This window comes from Leptodactylus fuscus, chromosome 11 (assembly GCF_031893055.1).
Source record: "Leptodactylus fuscus isolate aLepFus1 chromosome 11, aLepFus1.hap2, whole genome shotgun sequence".
Lineage (NCBI taxonomy): Eukaryota > Metazoa > Chordata > Amphibia > Anura > Leptodactylidae > Leptodactylus > Leptodactylus fuscus.
The window spans coordinates 30,246,841-30,264,207 of NC_134275.1; the positions used below are offsets into that span (position 1 = coordinate 30,246,841).

Genomic DNA, 17,367 nt, shown 5'->3' on the forward strand with positions numbered 1-17,367 from the left:
TCCCTCTGTAACGGACTCTTTCCTCCACCAACTTTCAATTCGGACCTGGCAACTGAGTCTCCAATGGTGCAGATGTGAACGCAGCCTTAGAAAAAAAATTGGAGTAAATTTTAAAAAGTTATGTAAATTATGTTATACAAAGGAGCTGTCAGGCCAGTATTCATAGTCGATTTATAGGCAATAGATGTTTTCTAATATATTTCTATAATATAATAATAATTTATAATATTGTACAATATTATTATATTTGGTAATTAATAGAATAATGATTTAATGACATTATATATTTTGTTGAATATATTTATTATAATAGAAGTGCATGATAATACTGTAGAATATGATAATGTATTTGACAATTTTATAATAATAATAATAATAATAATAATAATAATAATAATAATAATTTGAGGAGATCATATAATTCTGCTGACTATATTAATGTATATTTTTATAGTATATTTTTGTATACGGTGTGTATGTATAGCTGGATATATTAGATATAGGAATGTTATGTAAGTTATGTGATATATAATACTAGACTAGATGCCAAAAAACCCTCCCATAACCTAGTTTTCTCAAACAGCTGGTGTGAACAGAGACTTATATGGACGTCAGCTGTCTGTGCAATGTTCTGGTGGTGTCCCCTAATAATGGAGGCTGGTGCAGGTTACTGCAGTGACTATGACAGCCCTGGTACACATCCATGGCGCTGGGTGCTATGAGGCTAGGGCCAGCAGTACAAGCACAGCTCCCTCAGGTGCAGCCTCCGTGCGCGTGCACCCCGGCGCGCCCCCCGCTCAGGTGCCTGCCCAGTGCGTGCGCTCACTGCGCGCTCCCCTCAGGTGCAGGAGGAGGGGGCGGGGCAGCGGGAGGCTGGCGGCCAATCGGAGCAGGTAGCGCGGTCACGTGCTCAGCGCTGGGCTCGCGCCCTGCTTGGTGTGTGAAGAGGATAAGGAGGAGGAGGAGGCGGCGGAGCATCACCGGGAGACCGGTAACTAGTGCTGCGGGGAAGCGGCGCCTGGAGGGGGGCAATGGATAAGACAGGGAGACGGCTCTAAGCCTGAGCTGTGGAGGGGTGTGCGGGGCGGCTAGGGGACCCCGTGTGTGTAGAGTTGTCCTGAGTGCAGGCATCCACCGGCGGCGGTCCGGGCACCGTGTGAGGGCAGCGGCGGGGACGGGCGCCGTGTCTGTGAGCTGTCAGTGTCCCCTGTGCGCCATCTGCATCTCATCCATTATACATGTGCACTGAGTAGTAGGAGCGCTGCGCATGTGGCTGCTGGTGCGGGATGAGCTGCAGTGTCCGGGTCACAACTTACTCCTGGCCCTTTGTGCTCCGCTCATAGCACCCCCTGTGTCCCCGGGATGGGAGTGCTGCTCCGCAGGTTAGAATGCAGCACTTCTGTCCTAGGCAGGACACGCTGCCATCATTCCTGCAAGTCAGTGTGTCCAGAGCATCTGTGGTCCCCTCCTCCCTGCAGGGTCACACAGATGGGATGCTGAGGAGCCCCCATGCCCTCATACATCTGCAGCCCTAGGCTTAACCCTTCACGGGCTCATCACCCTGCCACCCTTTTAATCTAGGGTCCCACTAATGGGACACTGAAGATACGCCATGTATATATCTATCTGCGGCCCTAAGCTTAACCCTCTGTTGCCAAGTTGCACTGCTACCCTTGTATTTTAGGGTCACACTTATGGGACGCTGAGGAGCCACCATGCTGTAATACATCTGCAACCCTAAGCTTAACCCTTTATTGCCTGATCGCTCCTGCTCTCCCATTTAAAGGTCACCTATATGGGACGTTGAGAAGCTGTCATGCCATATTACATCTGCAACCCTCTATAGTGTGGTCACTTGTGTTTTTGGGTCACCCTTAAAGGGCAGACATTTGGAGTTGTTTAAAAATTCCCTAAAACACAAATCGATCACAATCTGCAAATAAATGTATTATTCTATTTGTTCATTAGTGCTGACCTATTGAGTAGCGCTGTACAGAGGTCTCATCACTCACACCAGTCACTGCCCTCCATTCCCTATCAGTATGTCCCACATGAGATTATACAAACTCCTTGTAGATGTTGCCCTTGGTCACATTTGACCCCAGGACCACAAGGAAGCGGTGAAGGAGGCTGATTTTATTGTATGGGATAATATTTGGAAGCATCGGGTTGGGTTGTCTCGTCAGTTCTACCATATCTAGTTGCACGGAAACCCACACTGAGATTTGTGGATAACCTCTAGGATAGTAAGCCTGTGTTTATGTGGCAAAGTCTTATTGAATTACAGGCTTCAGTCAATATATGGTTAACTTAAAGGGATTCTCCTGCGACCTGGCTTCTGAATACATATGTTGTAGCAACTGGGTCTCCCAGGTTATGTATATACGTAACCATATAGGATGTAACCCTGGGTGACCTTATGGCGGCGTGTGGACAGAAGCTTGGTGAGTGTGGGTCTCCTCTATGCAAACAATGGTCTTATCTGATATGTAACTATATATACAAGTTGATTTATGTGGTCCCTGAGGTTTGTGATGTCTGTAGTTGTGGGATAATGTTGCTATGGTTGCTGCTAATATACACTGAGATCTATTGCTTTAACCCCTACATGTGCAGACCCTTGACTTGAATGCTGGCAGGGTATATATGCAGCATGGACTCTGCTGCATGCTGGTGAAAATAGCATCAGGGCTCACGTGCATGGTAGTGTGGTCAGCCCTCCATGGTCCAGACTTGTTTGCTTGGACTATTTCTTTTGAGCACCTCTTCATGAATAGGGATTTGTTCTTGCTCCCGCACATGCGCCGTGCGCCCCCCAGCAGGTCTGCCAGATGGTGTCCCTCAGACTCCAGTCAGTTTCTCACGTTGCTGCTGCGGGACAGGCTGTGCTTAGAGGAGCTAGGAGAATGAATGGAAAATGAAGCCCAGGTACCTGCTCGGTGCTGTGTGTGATGGAAAGCGCTCATTGCGTGCAGAGCATTGCTCCAGATATGGGGGCGATAGGAGCCCCTGGTTACAGCGCCTGCTATAATGGATATAGCCTATTGCACTAGTCTCATATATTCTCTGTATACTGGCTCTTATGTATTGCTGTGATGTGTTGTAAACATTGTCATTTACTTATCTATATTGCTCCTGTTGTTACCTTGCTGGACTAACCTGTTCTTGGTATTGTCACCTGCTCAGTGTGTTAAAGGTGCCTATGGTGTGAGCTCATTCATCTCCATACTTTCAAGTTCTTCAGTCAGCTTGCAACCAGATACGGCGGCGTACATGTGTATACATTTCTGCGGGCATACATCCTACTGAGACGCCCCTATATACAGCAGTAGGTTGGCTGTGAGGGATACTGACGGATCCAGGCAGTTCTGTAAGTTGTGGATATGGACTGAGCTGTTCATCCTGGTCCTTCTATTGATATGTAATGAAGTAGTAACCTGACCGCCGTGGTGGCGGATTTTTTTCTGACTTTCTCTTTCTGGTATTGATTTATATGAGCTGTTTTTCCTTTGTGATTTTATATAAAATATAATGTGTGTATTATACTCAGACCAGATCTTCTGTGATGGATGGGCAGGTTTAACCTATAGTGGTCCCAAGAGGACCACTTTTTAATGCATTATATACATTAGTGTATGTGTGTGTGTGTGTGTGTGTGTGTGTGTGTATATATATATATATATATATATATATATATATATATATATATATATATATATATATATATATCGCAGATTATATACACACACACACTATTTACGGTGATATCTTGACCAAACAGCCCAATTCAGGAAGGTGTCAGTATTTTCAAGTAAATCTGCCCAACATATAAAGCTGTGTTCACACCGTTCAGATTTGTTACATTTCTATTTAACGTGTCTTTTTTGTTATGGTTGAAATGCAGCAAAACATAAGCATATGTCTCTTCATGTCAGTTCATCAGCCAAAACAAAAACAGCACAGTGTGAACCCAGCCTAATGATCGTGCTGTATTCCAAGTATACACTAGATACAGTAGTATAGTGTCAGCACTAGATGGAGTTTAGTTTATTCCCTCGCTTGCGGTTTTGCCCGCTGTCCCCCAGTTGATGTCTGTGTTAAATACCCCATTACTAGAGAGCTGTTATTTACTTATTCCAGCGATGACTTTCTAGAAAGCCCCCCCCCCCCCCGAGGTGCGTAATTCTGTGGGAGCAGAGTACCAGTCCTTTATGGGGAGCGCATTACACTGTAATACCTCCAGGGTCACGATACAGATAGCAATTTGAGGATCTGCAGCCACACTGGCAGTTTTCTTATTAAGCAGTATAATGTGACCATTGTGCGCTCCTATAGCCCAGAAATTCTGTAATCATAGGGTAAAGTCACAGCGAGTCTGCAGGCAGGGTGCACCGAGACTGAATTATACCTTTCAGGAAGCCTTGAAAATTTTGAGCTATTCATCATAATCCAATTACAGATGAACGTATGTAAGGGAGGCCGACCCGCTGGAAGGCTGAGCAGCTCCTGCCTTCATCCGGTGTCACAATGGGGAGGAATGACACTTCAGATGACAACAGATGCCATGAGCTATTTATTGGTGTGTCTTTAACCCATTGATTTCTGGGGTAACCTGCAGCTCCTTGTTTATGGTGAGATGCATGGTAGGAGCTGCAGGCAGGACGGATCCATATGCTGATGCTGAGATATTTGCATAGTGAATGTGTTAAGTAGCCTGTCTTATGTGTCTTCTATGGGATTCTGCTCCTCTCATAGACTCGACTACAAAGCTCTTAGGTCCGGCCAAACTTCACCGAGACATCTTAATGACAATGATGATGTATATTTTGCTTGCTGTAAGAAGCTTAAGACGCTGCGGATGACTGACACATTTACTGTAAGCGATCTGCCATTGAATCCAGTACATAGTGCCTCCCCGTGCATGGATTTTCCTGGTGCAGCTGCAAACAGCAGGAGTATTCATGTGCCAGCCGTTTCTCTCTATGAAGTTGTTGTTTCTATGAGATTATTATATTTGGGATGTTACATTAGCTGATATTTATGTATTGCTAGGATTCCTGCAGTGTGTGGCGTTACGTTGCACCTTGGCGATGTCCTAAGTAGCCTATATAGTATAGTGTTATGTTTGGGATGTTGCATTCGCTTCTATTACATCTTTATATATTGATATGATTTCTGCACCAATTTAAAACCTTTAACAGCTATGTCGTATAATGTGTATATATTGTACGGTATTATATATATTAGCTTGTATTAAGTGCACACTTATTGATATTTCTGCAGTATGTCATGTTAATATCTATGTATTTAGCTGTGTCCTATATAGTATAGTGTTATGAGAGTTCTCGTACTCCTTCAGTTTAATCACCTCCATGTGATGTTTGTTTTGCCTACGTCGGTACGTCAGGAAAGTTATATAGGCAGAATATATATATATATATATATATATATATATATATATATATATATAATTTTAACCCATTCAGGTTCCCATGCAGTTTTTGAAGCCAAAACCTGGTGTGGATTGAAATAAACAGAGGCAGTGGAGCACCTATCATTTACGCTTCATTCCCCATACGATCCGCGACTGGTATTGACTTCAAAAACCTGACCGTGTAGATGTACAGCCACAACATTTATCCTCTTTCCACAGGATAGGAGGAAGTGTCTGATCTCTGGGACCCAAGTGATCGTGGAAAGTGAGTGTCCTGTATGATTAGTGTGAGTGTGCGTGACCACTAAGCCCCCCACTCGCTTCTATGGGACTGCCAGCGCTGTCCCCTCTCTCCAGCAGTCCCATAGACCAATGGAGGGATAACCCCTTTAGCCTTCCATTTGCTAGTTCTGTCATAGAAATTCTGCCCTCAATTCCAGCCCTGTAGATCCCACAGCCAAAAACCGAAGCAAATCTTTGGCTTTCCTTTCCATTTTTGTTTGCAGATAAACCTCAGAACCAATGGGGTTAATCATCCTGAGCCTCGCACCCCATGTTCTGTGGCTAAATCTCTGAAAGCTTAAAACAGGACGATTCTTGTTTTCAGTGTGCTGGGGAAAAAAAGTCAGTTCACGTTGAAAACAATGATTTTGGCTGAAATCTGCCTCAAAAGCCGCTCCAAATTCCTCCATGTGAACACTCCCTGAAATGCCAGTAGGTCTTCCTTGCAAAGATTCAACGCTGTAGGGTACCTGAGCAGTACGTCAATGTACCAGCTCAGCATGTGGATGAGAGTAATATTTGGTTCTTTATGCTAGTACTGATCAGAGTCACAGGCAGCTAACATGCTGCACATCTAATATTAGGGAGGCTCAATACCTGATTGGAAGGGGGGTCCTACCGCTGACCCTCACCACTATGATGTCACGGTTATCAGTCAAGTGACGCTGCAGCAGCTCAGTCCTGTTCCAGTGACTTGGGCTAAATTCACACGGAGGAAAATGGTGAGGAATTTGGTGTGGAATTTCAGCGCTGAAAAAAAAAAAGCCTCCCACTGACTTCAATGGGTTCCTTTTTCTGTAAAAGGAACCCATTGAAGTCAATGGGAGGCTTTTTTTTCAGCGCTGAAATTCCACACCAAATTCCTCACCATTTTCCTCCGTGTGAATGCACCCTAAGGAGGTATTCAATGCATCGTTCACCCCAATGCATCGTTCAATGCCCCCCCCAGATCAGATAGTGATGACCGATCCTAAAGATCCAGTATATACCGTAAGCCACAGAGCAAAGTGGTTGGTTTTTTTGAGTTCTTTTTCTTGAGAAGCGTATATCTGGTGAGGTAAGGCTAGGAATCATGTAATACTGGTGATTCTTATTAAATGTCATGTAAAGTAAATGAAAATGCAGCATGGAAGCGCTGTGAAGTCATCTGTGTGAACGTGCACTAATACCATGTACCAATCATATAAATCAGTGTGCAGCCGAGCACTAGATCTGTATACGTGTCTAGTAAATGATACACGTGATTGATGTGTGTGCTAGATCTTGGTAGGTGGCTGCCACTCTCCAATAGGTAAAATCTACAGCTACAAAATCTAATGTACAACCAGAAAGCTATAATGGGTATAATGTAGTACAAATGTCTCTGTGTAACTTGTGCCCTCCAATCAGCACCCTATCCCTCGGATACAATGCATCTCACGTGCATATGATAGAGGCGCCATAATATGGCTATAGAGTGCACACCAGTTCATACAGTATAGTTCTGAGGGTGTTCTGAGTCGTTCCCCTTCACCAGATCAGTAAGGATCAGTCTCCTCTGGTCAGTATACTAAGCACTATAGCGGCATCGCTGGATGTTTTTCACTTCTACACACTGTATATTTTCAGTATTCATTTCCTCTTATAGTATACTTCTATGTTATACCGACACGTAAGCGAAGAGCGAATCCATTGAATGCTAGAAGTATTGTCAGATACAAAGCATAGGCTTGGTGGATTCTTCTGTGTACACTTGTACATTTGCATGTTGTTAGACATTCCGACTCCTGGGATTTATTTTTAACATGCAGATCTACACGTCATGTGTCGGCGTGGAGTCTTGTCGCTGTGATCATGTGATGAAGGAGATTAATACATCAAATCCTACTTGATACCTACAAACAACCAAAAACAACAGATGGCCTGTGAGACCTGCCCATCATAGTCCCCAGTGTGCAGCATCATGACCAGGCAGTAGACGCTATCCTGACTTTGAGTTTATGCTGTTGAGGCAGATTTGTTGCACAATTTTTTTTTTATTTTTTTTCCCACTAGGGCTACATGGTGGCTTTGGTTGCACAACCAAACATTGCTGGTTTTTACAGCGAGTCCTGTACTGAAGGTAATGTGAATAGTCACATTGCACCCCCTAATGTGCCATGACTGTGACATTTAGCCACAAAAAGCTTTGACTTGAGGCCATGCCACACTAGGAGTCATGCATCGGAAGTCGTAGCCAAAGCCAACATGCAGGCTGAGGCTAAATCTGGATGACGTTTGTAAGAAATCTATGCACATTTTACAGAAACAGATCGCATTTCTTCAACAATTCTGATACATGTGAACATGGCCTTATCAGTTTTCAGTGACTAGCTATAGAACGTCATTGGAGTTCCTCTTGGTCAGTACTAGTATAGGCCGCGTTCTTCACTTGTTAGGGTAGGGGTCTTATCTATTAGGCTTGGTGTATCATTGCTTAGACTTGGAATAGCCCTTAGTTTTGCATAGTACATAGAATAAGATGTTGGAAATGTTACAGTAGTCCGGTATATTACTTCCTTACTGGAAGCTCTGATGGTGCTTTATAGGTTGTTGTCTTATTTCTTCCATAGCTAAGTAGACCTATACGGACATAAGGATGTCTTTCACCGGGCTTGCTTCTCGACCTTCATTGACGTGTCATCTGCACTGCGTGTGTTAGTAAGGGTTAACAAGTTATTAGCTGACTGCACAGAATGGAGCAGCCATTTTCGCGCAGGCCTCCTGGGTGCTGTTTCAATTTACTAGTTTTTCTGGAGGCCGACCCTGAACATTAACAATAACTAATCTGCTCTCTTGTCCTGTTCTGACCTGCTTGTTATAGCAAGCACTGGAAAACTAATGTCACTTCACTTGTGTGCATTGCAGTAGTAACGGCAGCGTACCGCCATCTCTCTGCTTGTACAGGGCTTTCTGGCCTAAAGTTCATAATGGGGGGATGTTTTCCTAAACCAAAAATATTCTGCATAATAAAACGTGTCTGCTCTGCCTTCAGTCATGTATTGGGAGATTCGGAGATTTAAAGACCTTACCACCAAGGGCTAGAATAAGGATGATACCTTTTTTTTGCCAGGCTAGGTTCACATTCACACTGGAGACTCAATCGCAATGTCTGTCTAAAGATTGACAGACAAACCCTGCACGGACGACTATTTCCTCTGCGGGTTTCAGTTTTGTAATGACGGACCCCATTATAATCAGAGGGGTTCATTGGGCCCTGTTACGACTGTTTTAGTAGTCCAACTCTCCGTTGTTCACATCCCCTGATAGACCCGAACAACAGAGACGTGACGTTAGTGTGAACCTAGCATCAGAAAAGTAAAAAACATGATGGAAGTAAGCTTCAGTCATTTACATAAAAGTGAATGTAGATGGACAGTGTTGATCTGTTTCAGTCACTGTATCGCCATTAATGGACCTGTTGGGGGTTTAGTGTCCTAATTTGCCCCGACAGGTTCTCTTTAAGGTTCGTTGCTCGCATCCTATGACAACTGAGAACATTAGTCTGAATTTACCCTTCATATACAATGTGCTTTTTGGTGGCAGATTTCATTTCTTTAATAAGCAATTTACAATCTGTTATTCGTTGGAAACTGTCAGCAAGTAGGAGAGCTGTTGATGGGTCTCCTGTTAATCCTATGATATTTCAAACTGTGCAGAGTGATTGGTGGTTATAAAAATGATCATGGAGGATCTGATGCCATTGTTGGTGCCTCGTGGCTGTGAGGTAGGCAGTAATGTCTACAGGTAGTATTCATGTTTACAGCAGGTTGATTCTTTAGTGTGAATGGGACCAAGCTGTGGTAAAGGACACGGCCACAGGTACCAAAACACGGATGCTCTTTAAAAAAAACTACAGGCCCACTCCCTCTATCCCTTATCTCTGCCATTCCTCCTCCTCTCTGTACTGTGACTGTGAGACAACTGGCTGGAGCAGGAGGACAATACATTAAGCCCTGTGCATGGAGGAAATCGCCATGAGCTAATCCTCTACGTTCACTGTAGGATTTCCACAAAACGGTTTTCAGATTGAGGCATGATCCGTGCAGAGTGACAAACAGCGGGACATCTCTATTTCTTGCTTATTTCTAGGTTTAGTGCTCCTTTATCAGTGACAATCCCTGTGGGAGCTTTAATGGTGCCCGTTTTCTCTTGTCACTTTCATACACCAACAAGAGAAGAACACGCTCTCCCAAGCTGACAGATATCTGCGCACAGACCTAATGGCGATTTTCCTGCCTTTCTCCGATAGGATCCGATCTGGTATTGCCATAAAGTTCCCAGCTCTAGGTTTACGCCGTGCCCGGCTGGTTATGCACAGCAACTTGTACCTGGGCAAATGATAGAGCTGCTGACATTTGTTTTATCGATCCTATCGATCCTCTGTCTCTTACATCAAACCTTTTTATAGCGAAATTTTAAAGAAAAATAGTAAGTGTTAAAATTGAGGAAGACAGCGGCTGCCTTGCAGCTCCCCCCGCGCCCCATAGACAGGATTGCCATGGCTCCCGTGTCATTAAAATGGATGTTTGTTTAATCCCTGTAGCCGCTCTCCTGTCTCCTCTCTACAATAGAGCAGCGCTATGTTTTACTGAGTTCCTGGGATTCTTTCCTGAATTGTCTGCACGACTTTCCCTTGTCTATTCTGTGGCGTGTTGAGAAGAATTACCTAATAAATTGTCATTACTGCTGGCGAGAAAACAACTTGCTGCAAACCTGCTACATTTTACTTTCTACTCTCTCTAGATCTTCTTTTATATGTTTACGTAGCCTCAGATTATCCGGCAGCATGGCGGATGTATTTACCGACATCCCAGAGGTCACTTCACCTGCATTATATTGTGTTGGCCTTGGCCCCCACAATATGTTTGTTGGCAGAGAATATTGTTGCAAAATGAGACCTAAATTCCTAAAGGGTTAATGTGCGGCACCCTGGACCTGCTGCAGTATCTTATGGCGGAAATGCCTCCTAAGGCTCTAAGCTAGGGCTGGGCGAAGATTATGTATATCAAAATTAATTGGGCATTTTACTTTGATTACAATTAGTGGTGATTAATTGGATCATACCACTTTTAAACCACACCCCTTTTACAGTATGAGTATGTGTTTATTGAACCTCGCAAAATTCGCCCGATGGTTTCGTTTGGATCAAACACGAACAAAGTTGAACTGCAGAGGCCCAGGGAAGGTGAGCAAATATAAAGTGTTACTCACCTGTCCTGGGCTCTAACGTGACTCTTTGCTGTCTTTGACTCTTCTGACTGATGTTTGGGACGGCTCAGACCCCTGCGGTCAAAACGGACAGGCAGCATCATGACCCATGGTACTTAGTTGTGGCATGGCCTTGTGACCACTGGACGTGAGATCACTTCTTGAGAAAAAGAAAGCAGCCATGTTTTCTAATCCTGGAGAACCCCTTTAGGTCATCAGTTAGGCTACTGTGTATTAACACGTCATTCACAGGCCGACCAGGATGTTGGCACACGTTAGAATATAGGGGGAGCTTGGTAGCCATCAATGTGTGATCGGTGTGCGTCTGAGGACTAGGAACCCACAAGAGGCTATGTCCCTCAATGTTGTGATCCTGACCCTTAACCTTTGTCGCTTGTCTTATTTTAAGGACCTCTTTATCACTTTGGTCTGTCCAGTTATCCTATAGCTAGGTAGCAGCTGGATGGAGAGGCCATTGTTCTGCAGGCTGCAGTGACTTTGACCTTCTTTGCTCTTGGAGAAATTAGATTAATCTGTATCACCATATTGCGGTATTACAGAATTACAGCGCCTTTCGCTGATTTCATTAATTGCTTGTTGCAAAATAAATTACTGGAACTATTTAAGCGCACGGAAAGCAGATGAGCTCGACCGTCACTTCATTTTACCAGCTTTCTGACGTGCGGGCGCCATCCTCTTCCGCTAGGTTACTTTCTAAGTACAGTTGTCAGATTTCCTTCTCTGTATTTTTCTTTCTTCTATGTTTTGGTTGCCGGTTTGAAGCCAATCTGCGTCTGGTTATTCCTTTCCCTGTTTTTATTGCTGTACCCCACAGTGCGGTGGAGAAATCCACTTCAGAACAAAACTCTTCATCAATTATCAGTAAATGGCTTTTGTACCATTTCCCTTCTATAGTTTAATTACCAAAACTGCTCAGTTTTCGGAGCCGATCAGCAGGACTACACTTACCTGATGGCGGAAGATTATTTTTTGCTTAATATTCTCTAGACGTCCTCTCCTGCTGCTAATAGCTGACTGTTTTATACCAGATTCTACACACGGGGTGGATTGGCTGCAGAGATTATGCAATTTATCTGTAAGGCTACATTCACATCACCGTGGTGCAAAACGTATGTGGAAAACTGGAATTTTTCGTGGTAGTTTTACACTCTGCGGGGTGGGGGGTAGCCTGATTCTTCATACTTATCAGTGTATTGAGAGATCCTTGAAAATGGGTAATAGGACACGTTCTATTTTTTGATGGTCCATTAAAACAGACCGTCAAAAAAAAAATTGGTCATATGAATACAGTGAGTTTAAAGAGGTTGTTCAGGGTTAAACTTTATTTTTTAATTAATTGGGTGGGGCTGGGGTGTTGGATAAAAAAAAAAAAAAAAAAAAAAACCTCTCCTATCCTTGGTGCTCTGTTGTCCTCCCAGCCTGGTCCGGATGCTCGGCAGTCTTCTTGCTGTGGAAGTCCTCGCCGGCCTTGACCTGTGTCCCTTCCACTGAAGCCACAGATTGGCCTCACTGGTCACGTGTTGAGTTACAGGACCGGACCATACTGGGAGGACTCCGGAGCACCGGGGACAAGTAAGTGTGTTTGGTTTTTTGGTTTTTTTTAATTAAAAAATAAAATTTTAGCCTGGACAACCCCTGTAAGTCCTTGATTGCGTGCGCTGTGACAAGGGCATGTCCTATCCAGCTCTATGACAACAGAACAAAGTGAGAAGCTGAACCAGATCTTGGCAATATTAGCAGGACTCGGTGTGCCAGCATCATGGTCATCTATCATGTTAGGAATTCCCTAATTCTAATGCCACATGGCATCATTGCGTTCTCACTACAGGATGGCAGAGACTCCCTGAACCATACATGACTGATGCCGGTAGTTCAGGTCCCAGCTCAGGATACCGAGCCGATATGTTACCAAAACCATTTATCCGAAGCCGGCCTTTAGCTCAGCGATTCTTGTGTTTAAGGAGATCATCACACATATTTTGGAAGCGTGCTCTTGCACAGCACAATTTTTGGACACCGTGTTCCTGTTGGCTCTGCGGGCTCTGGAAAGGCAGAGATGTCTAAACAGAAACCACTGAACAGTACCAGTGCCCCTTTACCTTATCGGTCAGTGTCTGTTCCTACCAACAGGTCTCACTGGTGAAAATTCTGGATGTTTCTCTCTGAAATTTCATTGTTGTCTAAAAGCAATATCCTGTTCTGAAAACACTTGAATAAAGCTAAAATGACATCGTGATCCAACTTTCCATAATACTTTGCTTTTTAGTTCCTTCCAGTTTTCAAAATTACTGTTTTCCTCATCATGTGGAAACATGGCTTAGTCATACCGAATAGCTGAGGATTTGCTACACTGTATGAGTTGTATTGTCACGGTTCTTTACTTAAAATGGACAATATGCTTAAAGAGGACCTTCCATCACCTGCACCAACTCCAACTCTTTGCATCCTTTAATAGGTGCATCTCTAGTGATTCCAGTACAGTTACAATGTTTTTTTTTCTCTAGCCCCCACCATTCCTGAGCAATCATTTCAATTTGTCTTAGCACAGTTATGTTCTCTGCTGACAGGTGGGTGGTCCTAGGCTGGAACAGAAATAAAGGAACTGCCGACATTACAATAGTGATCATTATTATGATGAAATTAATGATTGCTCAGGAATGGAGGGGGCTAGAGAAAAAATTCTAACTGTGTCGGAGTCGTTGATCTAGATCCTATTAATGGATAAAGACATGGAAGTGGTGAAAAGTTGTTTTTAAAGGGGTTCTCAAAGACAAAAATGTATGACCTATACTTAGGATAGGTTATTCATTTGCACACTTGGACACCACATTGAGTAGCTGTATGGTTTATGTAGTTGAAAGCAGAAGGCTCTGTACACTGTGCAGTGCTGATACAGTTAGGCTTAGCTGTAGTCGTGTTGTCAGGCCACTACACAGTGTTACAGACTCAGAGCAATCAGCTTCTGACTCTGTACTATGTGCAAAGAACAGCTGCTTGGTTTTGGATAAGTCATTCATTTTTAGTCTTGGATAACACTTTTAAGGTGCACCTGTATTTTCACCAAAAACTGGTGACGCATGGGCCTGCAGCACTCCTGCCTTACAAAAAGCTTCAACAGCTCTTGGTAGATATAGCAGTTTTATTTGTCCAAAAATGGCCCCAAATCAAATTCTCCTCTCCTTCCCCTTTTTTTGAGTTCCTCTACCTGGTGGTCTGCCAGAACTATGTGTGCTGGAATTTCCTTGCCCTCCCATCCCAGCGGGCATCGTGCTGACCTCTAGAGGCATTGACTAGCTGGATGCCTACCCCAACTCTGATCCCATCCTTCTGTATTGCCTGTACTCAATATTACTGAAAATAGACGGCACAGTCTGACACCAGTGCGCACAGCAAATTACATCCTAGCCAATTTTATAGTAAAGGATTTCTCTGGCAATAAGTTGGCTGCCACTTTTCTGGACAAAAAAAAATTGTCAATTACTTGAAGTTTGGCTAGTCTGCAAGGAATCTTTTCTCTGGTCTATCCGACATTGTAGATGTTGGTGTAATTTGTCACCCTTTCAGTGTGACAAATACTGAATAATATGTGAATAATACTCTGGGCTTTCACAGTAAGAAGTCCCAGCAATATCTGAAGCTCCCGTTAGGAGCCGGATCACATCTAGACAAACAGCTGAGAGTAAGCAGGTTCTTAGTGCCAGGGTTCTGAACCCGGGGAAGCGCCTGCATTGCTGGCCATCACGTCAAACACCGAGTCATTTTTTGTGATGAAGTTCCTCAGATTAGGAGCGTCTTAGTATTACTGAAACTCTGCACCAGGGTCAAAACCAAACCACTGGCAACTTATACCATGCTAAGAGCCATATCGCTGCCTGCTATCTCATCTCACATGACAGGCACTTGACACTCGCATCAGTGCGGTAGATCTGGCGTCTCCACCAGGGCGGGATTGCTGCCGCTTCAGCTTCCTATCCCTCACTGACCATTTATGTTTTTTTTCTTCCATATACTTCTTTTAGTAGTTCATTATAAATCACATTTAAAGAATAAAAATGTGAAATATTAATTAATAAAATGTGTTTTACCTAATACTGAGTAGAGAATATTCCTTATAACTTACCGCCCCCATACACAGAAGAGAAGAGTCAGCTGATCCCATTGGTGTTGTGGCGTAGCAGCCAACTCCCCACTCACAGATGAGGTCGGGGCCACGTTACAATTCAGTGCGTGATCATTTTATTGTTAGGGGACATAAGCTATTCCTGAGGTCTTCAGCAACAACTTACACCCCATGCATGCAACCAAGTGGGGCCGAATTTGCTGCAGAATGCAACTGTATGACACTCAAAGTGACATCCCAATGTATTCCGGGATATCTATGGAGGCTTCCAATCTGTTCCAATAACACGGAGCAGGATAGAGCAGGTGTCCCCTATGTCCATTGACCACACATGCATACTAAACTGATCTGAGCATCTATAGGACGAGAGGAATATAGCGCTATTTACTGTAATGTCAAAAGATAACCGCAGTATTTGCCCATCGGAGCCCATAGGCCACTTGTGTGTTTTGGTAAATGAAAGCAGAAACTCAACTGATCGCCAATTTCTTTTCTTTTTGAGGGTCAGAATGACTTTAAAAAAATATATTATTTTACTAATGTTCTGCCGTTCCCTTTCTGACACTTCTTGGGTTCCCTACAGGTCTCTATGTACGTAGGTATGATGGATGGGCCATAAAATAAAAAAAATGGACAAACCCTTTAAGTAGGTATATTGGGAATTTCAATTCTGTTTTTAATATTTCCATATATAAATTTTGATGAAGATAACCCCTCAGCTAACCAGGTATAATGGCTGGCCCAAGTACCTGTAAGGCTCTATTCACATCAGGTTTTCCGATTCAGGTCAAAACCAGGATTTTTTTTTTATGGTCCTTTTTACAAACCTGAATTAAAAGTTATGTTTTATTTTTTATGCCATTTTTTCCATATTCATTGCCTATTGGCCCAAGGTTTGTTCCGTGCATCATTTTTTTCATGGTTCATACTCTTTATATGTTTTGGTTGTAGCGATGATTTGTCTTCACTTTTACTTTTTTTTTTTTTCCTTGTGTTTGTCCCAAAAGAAAAACTTTTTATTTATTTATTTTTTTCTTCCCAACATTGCTGACTATATAATCAGCTGGTTATCCATTTGCATCTTTGTTGTGTTTTGTGTTTTTTTTTTTGTTTTTTTTTTGCATTTGTTAAGCAAATGTAGAAAGAACATGGTCTGAATAGAGCCTGAGCCAGATTGGCATGCCAGACACCTCTCCGTGTATTCTGTGTGCAGCGCCTGGAGCTGCTGATATGTTTCTGCTTTAGAAGCTGGTCCCCGGCTGCAGTAATAAATAAGTAACCACCAGGCGCCTTGTTTGTTGGTGCGCACTTTCTTTTCTCTTGGGTTTGCACATAGATGACGATGTTTTTTTGCCTATGTAACTTGAGCTAGATTTACAAATGCATCCACGGGCGCGCACAGCAGTCACAGAGATGCTTTTCATCCCTTCAGCACTGCTACAAGAGATGCATTCTTCAGGCCGGAGAAGACTGAGATCTTATTGTCCGTGGAGGTGTTCTTATAAGTAACAGCACTGTGAGGAAATGGAGTGTTTGCTGAGGTGACGCTCAGACGGGGATTGGGATGGAAGTCATGTATTACCAGAACAGCTCGCTCTCCTCTTACACTTGACCTTAGACAACAGTGATATGTAGTGTTGGTCGTGTTCTCTGGACCAGTGTTGTCATTTCAGTTTCATTGATAAAAAAATAAATATAATCTGAAGCGCTCTGTATCATTGCTGCTGATGGGGTTGTATGTACTGTTTTATTGAGCACTGTTCACTTTATTTTTATCCCATTAATTGGACGTATATGGACAGTTACATCTGATGGACTGTATTTAGTAGAGCATATACCTATTATATAATGCGCTGATCCTTTACACGGCCCCCACGCGTGGTCATGTAAACAGTCACCCCCCAAGCATTGACTCTTCTCTCCTTCTGGACTGGTCATCTTGCTTATCTGCCGGTTTCTACCCCTGTACAAGGTGTCATATACATTACAGACACTACATTACACAATTACAGTTTCAATAAACCATAGTACAGGTAATAAAATCCAGCGAGAGATACAAAATCATTATTTGTAGGACTCGCTTGCAGACTGCCAGCTTGATCCCTCTTTGATACAAGGATTATGAAGGAAGATTAGGAGAATATATGAGAATATTATTAGAATATATCTAATGCTGGGTAAAGCTTGCTGCGGGGGCGGTAACAGGCTTTTCACTTCTGGTGCAGCAAGAGTGTCATGGTGGCAGACTGAGGCGGGGGGCGCTGTATTACCCCAAAGTGAT

General features: G+C 43.3%; 1 protein-coding gene across 5 annotated transcripts in view; it reads left to right on the plus strand.

Annotated features, from left to right (window-relative positions):
* Positions 1-944: 944 nt before the first annotated feature.
* The window catches only part of STRBP (spermatid perinuclear RNA binding protein), a 105,705-nt gene continuing 89,282 nt past the window's right edge, over positions 945-17,367 (plus strand). For 2 of the 5 annotated variants that reach the window (XM_075260189.1, XM_075260193.1), the window contains exon 1: positions 2,798-2,928. The gene's annotated coding sequence lies outside the window, so the exon portion shown is untranslated. Of the gene's footprint in view, positions 992-2,797; positions 2,929-3,351; positions 3,371-4,171; positions 4,580-17,367 lie in introns of those variants that run through there. The other 3 variants (XM_075260190.1, XM_075260191.1, XM_075260192.1) reach the window with 3 other exon arrangements.